The sequence below is a fragment of the Pollicipes pollicipes genome, unplaced genomic scaffold (genome assembly GCF_011947565.3).
Source record: "Pollicipes pollicipes isolate AB1234 unplaced genomic scaffold, Ppol_2.1 Scaffold_4219;HRSCAF=4965_pilon_pilon_pilon, whole genome shotgun sequence".
Classification (NCBI taxonomy): domain Eukaryota; kingdom Metazoa; phylum Arthropoda; class Thecostraca; order Pollicipedomorpha; family Pollicipedidae; genus Pollicipes; species Pollicipes pollicipes.
Window position 1 is genome coordinate 32,164,458 of NW_023596448.1, and position 12,473 is coordinate 32,176,930.

The 12,473-nt window shown below is 54.0% G+C and overlaps 1 long non-coding RNA gene across 3 annotated transcripts; it reads left to right on the top strand.

Moving 5' to 3' along the window:
• The first annotated feature begins 9,162 nt into the window (after positions 1-9,162).
• On the top strand, positions 9,163-12,259 carry LOC119095358 (uncharacterized). Of its 3 annotated transcripts, XR_005093866.1 has the most exons (3): positions 9,163-9,750; positions 11,428-11,585; positions 11,837-12,259. It is a non-coding gene; the product is annotated as an uncharacterized LOC119095358 (long non-coding RNA). The 3 variants fall into 3 exon arrangements; XR_005093864.1 differs by having other exon boundaries at positions 11,428-12,259; XR_005093865.1 differs by having other exon boundaries at positions 11,443-12,259.
• The last annotated feature ends 214 nt before the right edge of the window (positions 12,260-12,473 follow it).

The window sequence follows — 12,473 nt, forward strand, 5'->3', positions numbered from 1 at the left end:
TTTCAGCCGACAGCTGTTCAAACCTGGCGTTGTTACGTCGCATGCGTGACGTCACTCTTCGGATCCCCAGGAACTCTCGGGACGTGAGGTATGAAAGAATGTGGTGCTGCATATCAGCCGACAGCTGTTCAAACCTGGCGTTGTTACGTCGCATGCGTGACGGCACCCTTCGGACCCCCAGCAGCTCTCTGGGCGTAAAGTGCGCAAGGATGTGGTGCTGTATTTCCGCGGGCAGCTGTTGAAACCTGGCGTTGTTACGTCGCATGCGCGACGTCACTCTTCGGACCCCCAGCAACTCTCTGGGCGTGAGGTTCGCAAGAATGTGGTGCTGTATTTCCGAGGGCAGCTGTTCAAACCTGGCGTTGTTACGTCGCATGCGTGACGTCACTCTTCGGACCCCAGCAACTCTCTGGGTGTCAGATATGCAAGAATGGGGTGCTGCAGTGCCACGGGTAGTTGTTCGAAAGGAAGCGACTGCTGGATGATGTCATCTGGAAAAGGCTCATTCGAAGGAAAGGGCTGGGACCTAATCGAAATCCAGCAGACTAGGTCAATATCACGATCCACAAAATAGGAAATCAATACGATGTCCTTAAAGTCTACGTAAAGCAAGATAGGTGCGATGTGTATATAAATTTGCCACGATACACTCTTGCTTGCCTCTCGATTCGGGCGACTGGGTCAGCTGTTCTTAATTCTACTCTGGAACATTTGTGGGCAACTGCGTGGGTAACCCTGCCACGTCAAGAGCAACATCTAGCAATGTGTGAAGGAGAAGCGTCCCTCTCTTTGAAACCCATTCCTCTGTGACATGATGGTGGTGAGCTACACACCGTGGTCGGGTCTCTTCCATCTCACCCCGCCTGAGCTCCTGGAAGAGGGAGTATTAAATGCACGAAATAATACGGGAGCGCGCTACAATGTACTGTGCACACAAGCTGAGGATGACCAATTAAGTCTGCGAAATCGTGCATGGCCCACTGAAAATAGCTCATGATGAGTTGTAAACAAAAACATTTGGACGACAAACAGAAAAAAATACATCAAGGGAGATCCCGGAGGAACAATTTATAGCGGACTCGCACGAAAGCCAACGCCTTGAGATATCACGCGGTGATCCCAGCTCCGGTAACGGGTGGACAGCGCAAGCTGTTCCTCTCAGGGCGTAGCGACCCTGCCGGTACGTGAGCCCCTTCTCCTTGTCCCGCTTGCTCCCTTCCCATTACCCATTTTTCCGCATCCGGCCCACTCATCACTCCTGATCCTCGTTTTATCGGGGTCGCCGTGCCCCCTCGCCCTCGTCCCCGGGTTGATCGGATCCTGGTGGCTGAGGGGCGCGTCGTGCGGGTCAGTCACGGCGCGTCCCAACACTCCACTTTGGCCAGGATATCCGGGGGCGCGGGGGGCCCGTGGGGCCCCACACGGGTCTAGCGGCTTGTCGCTCGCGTCGCGGTTGGGTGCTCCTTGCGGGTTCCGCTTGGGGCGTCTGGCCGCGCGCAGCGGCTTAAGGGGTCAAGGGGCGGCGGCGCTGAACCACGGTCAGGACGGGGAGGGGTCTCCCCGGTTACACCTGGCCGTGTGGGAGGCGTCGTCCGCCCCGTATAGCACCGAGGTAGCCCTGGCGGCACCACCACCAACTGGTGAGTGGGCCGTCCCCCAGTTGGGCTCCGAGGTGGGTGGGGAGCCCCGGTGCCGAAATAAAGAACAACCTTGCATGGCATCTACAAACCCAAAAAACTCCCGCCCCCCGAGAGGGGGACGGACTGCGATGAATTTAGGGTGCAGCGAGGAGTCGGTTCCACCTGCCCCACGCGTTCTTGTCTTCCGGAGTGATGTGAAGAACCTGGCATCGCTTTCACCGTTTCAGCGCCGAAACGGATGCGACAGGTTGGGAAAAGTTACCCGCTGTGACAAGCTGAGGGACGGCGCGATCGAAGTGGAGTTCGCAAACGGCACCGATGCGACTCGAGCTTTGACTGTAACTGAATTTGTATATGCCGCGAGAACCGAGGGTGCAAAGCGAGACGTGAGCGTGCCGGTCACGGTCACACCGCACCACACCAAAAATTTCTCAAAAGGTATCATAAACTGCTATGACCTTCGTGACGTCAGCGAGGAGGAAATCGTCGAAGAGTTGGGAATTTTCGGGGTCACGGCAGCACGTAGGATCACGACCAGGAGGGGTGATGACCAAATCCCTACAAACAACATTATACTGACATTCAACCGGCCTGATTTACCGTCTGATATCCGCATTGGCTACGCAGTTGTGAAAGTCAGGATCTTCGTTCCGAATCCGATGCGATGTTTTCAATGCCAGCGCTTTGGTCATACAAAACCACACTGCCGCAATCGAGCTGTCTGTGGGAAGTGTGCATCTTCCGAGCATTCGGGAGACCAGTGTACCTCTGTGCAGCCCTGGTGCGTGAACTGTGGCACGGGGCAGGTACCGCACACAACTTTCGATCGAAGTTGTCCAGCCTTCATTAAGGAAAAGGAAATTATATCACTCAAAACTTCAAAGAACATTTCTTTCCGCGAGGCGCGTGAACAGTATGAGGCTAATCACCTCAAGGTATCTTATGCCGAAAAATCCAAAACCTCTGTACTACAGTCCACTAGCATCAGTCACATGTCAGCGGTCCAACTCATCACGCTCCTGCGATCCTTCGGTTTGTCTGTGGTGCCGGCGGGGCGGGCGACCCCCGCCCAGTCAGATCCTCCTGGTCCTTCAGTTGCGTCCTGCTCTACCAACGCTGTGCCGCCGGACCTTCATGTGTCGTCGGGGTCGCAGGCGGGGGAGGAGGAGGGATGGACGGTGGTCAAGCGCGGCCATGGTCCGCGGGCTCGGCCTTCCTCGCCGTCTGTCACTCCGCTGCCCTCGTCGCCTCCGGCGACGCTGGCGAGTGTGTGTGGACGAGCAGCGGAAACGATGGAACGGCATGAGGCGGACAGGCGCGCCCGCGACGCCAAGCGGGCCCGCCTAGCGGAGTTGGAGAGGGCTAAGACGGCCAATCGCTTGTCCGTTGCAAGCAAGGAGCCCACCCCTCGCAGTGGCACACCATCGCCGAGAAGGCCAGTGGAGGCCCCCGCTGACCCCCAGACGCCCGGTAGAGGCCCGCCGATGGGCCCTCCCCCGCCGCCACCCCGGACCGGGTACGCTGGCGTCAAGCGTGCCCCGGCCGATCCCCCGTCTCCATCTGACGGCGGGAGCCCCAGAACTCGTCCCAGAGTGGGGCACCTCCCTGCAGACTCCAACCGTGGCTCTCAGTCAGAAAAGTCTGCTTCTGCAACTGGCGCAGCCCAGTTCTTTTAGGACGTGCCCGGTTTTAGTATGTGACCTCCAACCGGCTTTTTAACACGCCCCCTTTACAGGCCTTTTTACAGTGGAACTGTAGAGGAATAAGGGCAAATGCCCTCGACCTCCAGGCTGTCGTCAGCGAGCACTGTCCTGCAGCCGTAGCGTTGCAGGAGACCAAGCTTGCTTCTAGTCACCAGTGCACGCTGAAGGGATACGCCCTGTTTCGCAATGATGTGTTAACCGACGGTATCGCACATGGCGGTGTCCTTCTTGCAGTCCACCACAGCGTGCCAGCCAGGAGGTTTAACCTGCGGTCTACGCTACAGGCTGTAGCCGCACGCCTACATTTTAATCACCGTCACATCACGGTGTGTTCTTTATATCTTCCACCTGGCGTCGGTTTTCCATTGGAAGACATGAGACGTTTAGTGCATGAGTTGCCTTCACCATGTCTTCTTTTAGGCGACTTCAACGCTCATCACACCGCGTGGGGCTGTGATAGCACGAACACCCGCGGAAGGATGTGCGAACATTTTATCCGTGACTCGTCACTGTGTATTTTAAACACAGGGACTCGTACTCATTTTACACTGCCGTCTGGTCAGACTTCCGCACTTGACCTGAGTCTTTCTAGTCCCGAGCTGGTGGAGAGCCTCGAGTGGTCTGTGGCAGATGATCCAATGGGCAGCGATCACTTCCCAGTGTGGCTTCGATTCCAAATAAGAGGAACGTTGGGTGTAAGACCACGACGTTGGAATTTAAAAAAGGCTGACTGGAGAGAGTTTGAGGCTCGACTGGAGACATTATGTCAGACCGGAGGTGTGAGGGTGGCACCCTCTATTGAGGAATTTACTCACAGACTTCTAGATTGCGCTAGCGATTACATCCCGCGCACTTCTGGATTTCCTCGTCGCACTCCTGTGCCGTGGTGGACGGAGAAGTGTCGTGACGCAATTCGCGCACGCAAACGTGCTTTCCGAGCTTTTGACGCCAGAAGTAGCTTGGAGAATTTAGTAGCCTTTAAGAAAGCCAGGGCTTTCGCCCGCCGCACGATAAAAGAAGCGAAACGTGAATCCTGGCGTATGTACGTAAGCACGCTCAACCGATTCACACCAACTTCGCAGGTGTGGGCTCGGATCAAACGTATCTCCGGGCAGTTTTCATCCGTGCCACTTCCTGTGTTACATGTTAACGGCCAGGTGGTGACTCATCCGTTGGATGTGGCTAACGGGATCGCCCGAGCACTCTCCCACCGTAGCGAAGGTGCAAACATGAGCCCACAGTTTTTACGGCAAAGAGCACAATCCGAAAAAACCGTAGTGAACTTTTCTACAAGGCAAGCACAGGCGTACAATGAGCCCTTCACTTTGGTGGAGTTGGAGTCGGCAATCGGAAGACTTCGTAGTGTATCGGAAGGTCCTGATGACATCCACAATGAGATGCTCCGACATCTGCCTCCGTGTGCACGTCGTGCACTATTGGCGGCCTTCAATAGGGTGTGGTCAAGAGGTGAGTTCCCTCCGGCCTGGCGGGAAGCTGTTGTGGTGCCTATCCTAAAACAGGGGAAGAGTGGGCTGGACCCTCTTCATTACCGACCCATTTCACTGACGTCATCACTGTCCAAGCTCATGGAAAAGATGGTAAACGTGCGACTCACTTGGTTTTTAGAGAACAACGATATTTTTAGTAACTCGCAGTGCGGATTTAGGAAAAACCGTAGTACGGTGGACCATCTCTTAACACTGGACACCACGGTTCGCAAGTCTTTTCAAGAAAAAGCGCATATGGGGACAGTATTCTTCGACATTGAAGCCGCCTATGACACCACATGGCGCCATGGTATTGTTCAAAAGCTCTTTAAATATGGTATACGTGGCCATATGGGTGCTTTTCTCCAAAGGTTTTTATCCAAACGATACTTCCGTGTTCGGGTCGGCAACGTCCTCTCCGACAGGTACGAACAAATAAACGGCGTGCCCCAGGGCGGCGTGTTAAGTGTTGCACTGTTCGCAGTTATGATAAATGATATTTGTGATGTGCTCCCACAGTCGGTCGGACGTGCCCTTTTTGTTGACGATTTTACTATTTGGACCAGTGCAGCGAGAGCACCAGCGATGGAGCGGCGTCTCCAGCTGGCTGTGGACCGCGTTGAAAGATGGGGTGACATGAACGGGTTTCGTTTTTCAGGCGACAAGACCGTTGCGATGCATTTTTGTCGTCGCCAGCGATGTGATGATCTGAGCATCCGTCTATATGGTCGCTCTATTCCAAATAAGGCCGTGGCCAGGTATCTTGGGATACACTTTGACCGCCGCCTTACATATAACGCACATCTTAAAATGTTACGCGATCGATGCTTTAAATCTCTCAACATACTAAAGTGTGTGTCTCGTTCATCGTATGGGGCAGACAGAAGCACGCTTATGCTTTTATATCGTTCCCTCGTCCGCTCCAAACTGGATTATGCATGCTTTGTTTATGATGGCGCGTCTGAATCCAGCAAGCGTGTTCTTGATACCGTCCACCATACTGCCATTCGCATTGCTACTGGGGCGTTTCGCACATCACCTTCCGTCAGCCTTTTAACGGAGGCACACGAACCACCACTTTCGACGAGGAGGAAAATGCTTGGCATGCGTTATGCCTTGAAGCTGCGGCAGTTCCCACTTCACCCGACATATTCTGCAATATTTTCGCGGTTTGCAGTAAGTTCTCTTCGTCATGGGCCGCAGCAGCACGCTTTAACTTTTGGTTCCCGAATGAGAGCGTTATTGCTTGAGAGCGGAATTCCTCTTCGGGGTGTAAGGCAAGTAAGCCGCCTGGCTTCTCCTCCCTGGCAAATGACCACACCCTTCATTGACACCTCGCTTACGGAAATTAGGAAAAAAGACGTCACACCACACCTATTGAGATCCAGGGCAGTTGAGCTTTTGGCGTGTTATGAAGGATATACCCTGACATACACAGACGGATCCAAAACCTCGGATGGCGTAGGTTGTGCTTTCGTTAGCGGGTCCGTCACTCGATCGTTCTCGTTACCGGCCCACTCGTCAGTTTTTACGGCGGAATTAGTTGCAATCACCAAGGCGATATGTTTCATCGAAGTGGGTGAAGAATCTTCACACGCCATTTTTACAGATTCACTGAGCAGTCTCTCTGCACTGAAGTCTTTTTATCCATCATGTCCCCTTTTACAGGACATTTTATCACGCCTGACACAATTGAATCGGGTTGGAAAGAGAGTTGCACTATGCTGGATCCCTAGTCACGTCGGTATCGTGGGCAACGAACTGGCTGATGCCGCTGCTAAGCGAGCAGCGGTAGCACCATATACCCGGTTTTTGCCTATCCCTGCCAGAGATTTTTACCCGGCAGTCAAGACCTTCCTGAGAAGCAGATTGCAGCGCTGTTGGGACCAGGTGGGGGGCAATAAGCTCAGGGCAATAAAGACAGAGTTGGGCTTGTGGTCGTCATGCTCTCGCAGTGTGCGGTGGGAAGAGGTGGTTTTATGCAGGCTGCGCATTGGGCATACCTATGCCACCCATGGCCATCTGTTACATGGAGCCGACAGACCCCTATGCCAGCGGTGTGGAGCCGTCCTGACTGTCCATCATGTCATTATATCATGTCCATGCCTCTTCGAAGAACGACGACGTCACTTTGGTTCACAGGCTTCGACCCTGACGATAAACGATGTGCTTGGTGACAGTTCCTCCTTTCTTGGTCCCAAACAGCTCTTTTCGTTTTTAAAAGATATTGATTTTCAAGTCATTTTCACACCCTACTAATTAACAGCATAGTTATGGGCGCAAAATGACCACTGCAGTCGACGCGCCCGAAAACTCCAATGAACAACAAGAACGCGGTGAGCCAAATCAGTAGGCATCTGCCAGCCGCTGCCCGAAGAAGTCTGCCGCAGTTGAGTGCACGAGATCCGTCACAGTGGGTCGCCTTTTGAGCGGTCCATATTGAAGCTAGGTCGGCACGAAGGGACTTCAACCCTCAAACGCGGCCGCCCGAGAGAGCACCGGGCTTATAGTGACTTGCCTCCAGCGCCCCCACGCGCGCATTTGGACTTGACCGTCCGTCGGAAGCGGCGACGAGCTCTCGGTGGAGATAGGTCGTCTCGTGCTCGTCCCCGCTGCTGCCCCCTGTTCCGCTGTGATGGCGGCCAGCTCCCGGTGGGCGTCCGTCATCTCGTCCCCGTCCACACTGCAAACGCATCCCTGCCTGCAACGTTGCAGCATTGCAATGCTGCAGACGCTCCGTGCGAAACATCGGTCCGCGAGTATCTTGCAGGTTGCTGATGTGGAGGTGAGCTCCAACACGGAACACACGGTGCGGGTGGGATGTTTTTGTCGCGACAGCGTGCGCCACTGTTCCGCTCGCCGCGCTCTGGTCACAGCGATCCAGGACCCCGGCGGACGTCATTGTGATCCGGTGTTCCGACCGGCGCTGTCCGGTGCACGGTTCCTGTAAACACCTATGTTCACATTTCTGCGTGTTGCTTGCCGTTTGCTGTCGCGTTTGCTTGCTGTTGTCGCGACTTTGACCGAACCAACGAATCTTTTTTCAATTTTGTGATAGTACACATCTGTTGGATTTCTAAACACCAAAGCGTCTTTTTCGTATGTTATTGCTGGTCTTCGCATGTTCCTCAAATGCCGGTGGTTTCCTTCACGGCTGCGTAATCGGTGCTCGACACAACGAAAAAGGGCAAGCGACAGGGGTGGTTGTCCTCACCCACAGAAAGACACTTGTGCAGCGATCAATAATGCACTAATTGAGATGCTTTGAAACACCCATGATGAAACATGTCCGGAACCTTGGTCTTACCTCCGGGGGTAGCGGCTGTTGCTTCCTCGCGTCACTGCCCGAGGCGGTTTCCTGACTGTCAGATGCCATGTTGCCGACTCAATGTACCTTCCTTGCTTTCTCTTGCTAAGGCATCAGCGTTCTTCCCGCAGTCTGGGGGACCGCGCCATTGGCCTCCCGCCGACCGCGCGAGGGGCGTTCACCGGGCGCGAGACACCCATTGCTCGATGCAGCGAGCGGACCGAAACGCGTCCGATCCCAGCAAGCGTTGGATTGAGACTAAGATGCGCCAAATGTCATGCCCAGCACTGAGACCCTGACGTCAACACACACAATATGATAGAGCACACGAAGAGCTTCATGGCTCATGCCCGAGGCAGGGCGCGGGACAAAACACGTCAGAACCGACAAGCGTTGGAGAAAGACGGATGTTTCGATTGGCATCCTCCGGCACAGAGCCCTTGATTTCAGCAAGCAGATGATGACGCACAAAAAGAGCTTCGTGATCCACCGAGCGGTTGACGTGCTGAAATGCGGTCGGCTGCCGGGACAGTGGTGCGCTGTACCGACCGGAACGGCCTCCCTTACATGCTGGTCATTGCGACTCCTGTTATCTGGGTGACGACACGGATGCACTGCCATCTGTGTGGTGACGCGGATGCACAGCCATCTGTGTGGTGACGCGGATGCACTGCCATCTCTGTGGTAACGCGGATGTGCTGCCATCTTTGTGGTGACGCGGATGCACTGCTATCTCCGTGCTGTGTAATCGCGCAGTGCGATCATTTTCAGTTATATCGACATCATGTTGGACAAAACACACTGAGGAAAGCTCCCTCCCCAGCAACTCTCTGGGTGTCAGGTATGCAAGTGTGGTGCTGCATTTCCGCGGGCAGCTGTTCAAACCTGGTGTTGTTACGTCGCATGCGTGACGTCACTCTTCGGATCCCCAGCAACTCTCTGGGCGTGAGGTATGCAAGAATGTGGTGCTGCATTTCAGCCGACAGCTGTTGAAACCTGGCGTTGTTACGTCGCATGCATGACGTCACTCTTCGGATCCCCAGCAACTCTCTGGGCGTGAGGTATGCAAGAATGTGGTGCTGCATTTCAGCCGACAGCTGTTGAAACCTGGCGTTGTTACATCGCATATGTGACGTCACTCTTCGGATCCCCAGCAACTCTGGGCGTAAGGTATGCAAGAATATGGTGCTGAATTTCAGCCGACAACTGTTCAAACCTGGCGTTGTTACGTCGCATACGTGACGTCACCCTTCGGATCCCCAGTAGCTCTCTGGGCGTCAGGTACGCAAGGATGAGTGCTGCATTTCCGCGGGCAGCTGTTCAAACCTGGCGTTGTTACGTCGCATGCGTGACGTCACTCTTCGGATCCCTAGAAACTCTCTGGGCGTGAGGTATGCAAGAATATGGTGCTGCATTTCAGCCGACAGCTGTTGAAACCTGGCGTTGTTACGTCGCATGCCTGACGTCACTCTTCGGATCCCCAGGAACCCTCTGGTCATGAGGTATGCAAGAATGAGGTGCTGAGTTTTTGCCGACAGCTGATCAAACCTGGCGTTGTTACGTCGCATGCGTGACGTCACTCTTCGGATCTCCAGCAACTCTCTGGGCGTGAGGTATGCAAGAATATGGTGCTGCATTTCAGTCAACAGCTGTTCAAATCTGGCGTTGTTACGTCGCATGCGTGTCGTCACGCTTCGGACCCCAGGAACTCTCTGGGTGTCAGGTACGCAAGAATGTGGTGCTGTATTTCCGAGGGCAGCTGTTCAAGCCTGGCGTTGTTACGTCGCATGCGTGACGTCACTCTTCGGACCCCAGCAACTATCTGGGTGTAAGGTATGCAAGAATGTGGTGCTTAATTTTCGACGACAGCTGTTCAAACTTGGCATTGTTACGTTGCATGCGCTTCGGAGCCCCAGCAACTCTGGGTGTCAGGTATGCAAGAATGTGGTGCTGTAGTGCCACGGGCAGCTGTTCAAACCTGGCGTTGTTACGTCGCATGTGTGACGTCACTCTTCGGATCCCCAGTAACTCTCTGGGCGTGAGGTACGCAAGAATGTGGTGCTGCGTTTCAGCCGGCAGCTGTTCAAACCTGGTGTTGTTACGTCGCATGCGTGACGTCACTCTTCGGATCCCCAGCAACTCTCTGGGCGTGAGGTACGCAAGGATGTGGTGCTGCGTTTCAGCCGGCAGCTGTTCAAACCTGGCGTTGTTACGTCGCATGCGTGACGTCACTCTTCGGATCCCCAGCAACTCTCTGGGCGTGAGGTATGCAAGAATGTGGTGCTGCATTTCAGCCGGCAGCTGTTCAAACCTGGCGTTGTTACGTCGCATGCGTGACGTTACTCTTCGGACCCCCAGCAACTCCCTGGGTGTCAGGTATGCAAGAATGTGATGCTGTTGTGCCACGGGCAGCTGTTTGGGGTCCACTGACGTGGCGACCGCGCTGCTGTCTCTTGCCTTCTTTTGCCACGGCTGTTCTGTAGAGCCAGTCTGCATCGACTCCTGCTGCTGCGCCGCCACCGCACGGGTGGATCTGTGTTCACCAGCGTTGTCATGTCCCGCGGGCATTTGGCCCACCCTGTCTCATACGGATCTGGAGTTGTCCTTCATCTGATCATCATCACCATGCCGCGAAGATCTTGCTCGTTTTGAGTAGTCGGGTTTTGTAGAGGATGAGCTGATTATCGCGCGTCATCCTAAAACCCCAGTCATCATCATCATCATCATCGGGATGCACATGTTGGCCATCTCAACAGCCACGGTGGGACCTCGTAAACGGCGAGCATTGCTTACTTCCTTTTTGGCTGTGTACAAATCCTAAATTACAGCCCTTTTGGCTGTGTACAAATCCTGCCGCTTGGTGAAGTACTTGAACCAGACGATGGTCGTTCTGCCTTTCCCCCGACCCGATGGGATATGTCTATGGCTCTTGAGGGGTTATTGACACCGTCTGTCTTCTTCTGGGAGTCGGTTTGTAAAGAGTTTGGCTTTCCGGATTTGGAAGAGGCGTCGCGGATTCTGAGCGTCCGAACGTGATGTTAACGTGAATGACGCGAGCCCTTCTACCTAGCGCAGCTACTGAACTCGCACATGGCTCTGATGGAGGAAATCAGCGTCCGCGAAGCTAACAAGGATGACTTTAAAAAGCTGCTTGGAGACGAGGAGATGCATGTTGCCGTAAAATACGGGTCCGCCGCCGGGATGTTGGGTCGCGTGGCCATCTTCGCGACTACCAGCAGTCAGTTGGGCGGTTTTCTCGGCGACGCAGACCGTGATGCCATCCAGAGCAGAACCAAGAGTTTCAGGTTCACGGCGGAGATCGCGACTCGGGGCGACCGGCGGGACCGAGGATGCTCCATGTACCAGCCGCCGTGCCGGATCACCCCCGCCATCTGGCGGGAGATATGTCACATGTTCCCTTAAACCCAAAGCACCACCAAGATCACAGGTGAGTTCATGTTTAGCTCTTGTTGTGCGTGGATGTGGGTAGAGCGCTTTTTAGGATTCGCAAGCGTGTGTGTGATGGAGATCGGTACCTCGTATGATGTTTGTCGGATATGTATGTTTTAAGTGTCGATGAGAGTTGGTCTTTTAATTTTGTCGAGTTGATGTATGCGAAGGGTGTCTTCAGTTTCTAAAAACCATCTCGCTTGTGTGGCTGTCTCCTCAGCTTGTTCTTATGCTGGGATCTATTCACAGGGAATTATCACAGACGCGGAGACACCTGGCTCGTCCGGTATGAGCGCGGCGGAGCAGGCGGGCCCATCGGCGAAGAAGGCGAAGGTAGCAGCGCCGAGTGACCATGCTAATAACGGCAAGCAAAGTGGTGCTATTGGAGCGCAGTTGGGCCTGCTGATGCTGTTTATCATTATGATACTTATAGGGATTGGGAGATGAGTGCTGTATATTTTAAAGTTCCTCAACTGCGTAATGTTAAGACGAATATTACGTGTAAGTTGTCTACGAAGATTGCCGTGCTTTTGCCACCTCAGGATCGTACGGGACCTGTGCAGGTTAAGCCTAGCAACTCATTGTATCGTCTTGGACGAGTGTATTCAGAGGGTACTGACACTGTTGTGTATCATATGTAGGCTGCGGAAGAATAAATGTGAAGATGATGAATTTGAGGCTTAGTTGTTGAGAGGCGAGAAAGGTGATGGACGGAGGCATCACGGAGAAAGAAAGATGGCTGTTCATCAATGAGTGAATGGGCGAAGGAAAAGTTGATGAGGTTAGGGCTTTCAGTTTTAGAGAGGCGATGTACCTGAGGCAGGCGTTTATCACTGCAAAATGAAGTTCAGTTGTTCATCAGTCATCACATGGGATAAATCTGATT